The following is a 2321-nucleotide window of genomic DNA, read 5'->3' on the forward strand; positions in this document are numbered from 1 at the left end:
AATCATGTCTAGCTAATCTGGAACGAATGCTAATTAGATGCGAATAATCAAATCTAGTTCTTAATTGGGAGAAATGCCATTTCATGGTTAAAGAAGGCATCGTTCTTGGACATAAAATTTCAAAAAAAGGAATTGAAGTGGATAGAGCTAAAGTAGATGTAATTGCTAAACTTCCACATCCCACCAATGTTAGAGGAGTTAGGAGTTTTCTAGGGCATGCCGGTTTTTACCGACGTTTCATAAAAGATTTTTCTAAAATTGCCACTCCTATGAATAAACTCCTAGAAAAGGATGCGCCATTCATCTTTTCAGATGAGTGTATCAAATCTTTTAATATTCTTAAAGAGAAACTCACTAATGCACCGATCACGATAACACCAAATTGGAATCTACCATTTGAACTAATGTGCGATGCAAGTGATTTTGCAATGGGAGCCGTTTTAGGACAAAGGATTGAAAAACGATTTCAACCTATATATTATGCTAGTAAGACATTACAAGGAGCACAAACGAACTATACAACTACTGAAAAAGAACTCCTTGCTATTGTCTTTGCTTTTGACAAATTTCGATCATATCTCGTTCTAGCAAAAACGGTGGTCTATACCGACCATTCTGCTCTTAGATACCTATTTTCAAAACAAGATGCTAAACCAAGATTAATCCGTTGGATCTTACTCTTACAAGAGTTTGATATTGAAATCCGAGATAAAAGAGGAGCAGAAAATCTCGCCGCTGATCATCTTTCTCGTCTTGAAAATCCCGAATTAGAAGTTCTAAATGAATCGGCCATACAAGGCAACTTTCCTGATGAATATCTATTGAAGATAGATTATAAAGAAATCCCATGGTTTGCAGACTATGCAAACTACTTAGTTTGTGGATTCCTTGAAAAAGGATTATCGTACCAAAGACGAAAGAAATTCTTCAGTGATATAAAACACTATTTCTGGGAAGAACCACATCTGTTTAAAAGTTGTCCCGATGGAATAATACGCCGATGTGTATTTGGAGATGAAGCTAGTAAAATATTAAACCATTGTCACACAGGACCAACAGGAGGGCATTATGGGCCTCAACTAACAACAAGAAAAGTTTATGAAGCTGGATTCTATTGGCCTACAATTTACAAAGACGCACACCTTCTTTGCAAATCCTGTGATGCATGTCAAAGGGCCGGAAAAATAAGTCAACGTGATGAAATTCCACAAAATGTCATCCAAGTATGTGAAGTATTTGACATTTGGGGTATTTACTTTATGGGTCCATTTCCAAAATCTCATAATAATCTATATATACTCGTAGCCATTGATTATGTATCTAAATGGGTGGAAGCACAAGCTCTCCCAACTAACGATGCACGAGTTGTAGTCAACTTTTTAAAACGTCTTTTTGCAAGGTTTGGAACACCGAAAGCTTTAATAAGTGATCGGGGTACTCATTTCTGTAATAATCAACTTGAGAAAGTTCTTAAAAGATATGGAGTAACTCATAAAATCTCCACCGCATATCATCCACAAACAAGTGGACAAGTTGAAAATACCAACCGAGCTTTAAAACGTATTCTAGAGAAAACCGTAGGATCAAATCCGAAGGAATGGTCTATTAAATTGGAGGATGCACTCTGGACTTTTAGAACAGCCTACAAAACTCCAATTGGAACCACACCTTTTAGACTTGTTTATGGAAAAGCATGTCATCTTCCAGTAGAAATTGAACACAAAGTATTTTGGGCTTTGAAGACATGTAATCTTGATTTACATGAAGCCGGACGTCTACGATTAAGTCAACTAAATGAATTAGAAGAATTAAGACATGAAGCATACGAAAATTTTTTTAATCTATAAAGAAAGAACGAAGAAATGGCATGATAAAAGAATCAGAAGTTCAAAAGAATTTAAAGAAGGAGACAGAGTTCTTCTTTTCAATTCATGATTCAAGCTATTTCCTGGAAAATTGAAATCAAGATGGTCTGGACCATTCATAGTCAAAAGAGTTTTCCCATACGGAACGATAGAATTGATAAATTCAAATGAGATTGAATTTAAAGTTAATGGTCACAGAGTTAAACATTACATACATGGTCCGATGGAAGTCGACAACGAAGTTAATCACAATTTCGACACCACAGCTAACTAAGTGTGGGGAGAATCAAGTCTTTAAAGGATAATATGTATTTCTGTTAGAGTTAGATTGTCTGTTTTCGTGTAGTTCTCGAAAATGGAACCCGAATGGTCTTTCCCTAGCAGACCCTAAAGAACTAGTCTTCTCCCCCCATTCTGAATTTTTATTTTTTTAGGTTTTTACAAAATGAAGACTGC

The sequence above is a fragment of the Rutidosis leptorrhynchoides genome, chromosome 6 (assembly GCF_046630445.1).
Source record: "Rutidosis leptorrhynchoides isolate AG116_Rl617_1_P2 chromosome 6, CSIRO_AGI_Rlap_v1, whole genome shotgun sequence".
In the NCBI taxonomy this organism is placed as follows: Eukaryota; Viridiplantae; Streptophyta; class Magnoliopsida; order Asterales; family Asteraceae; genus Rutidosis; species Rutidosis leptorrhynchoides.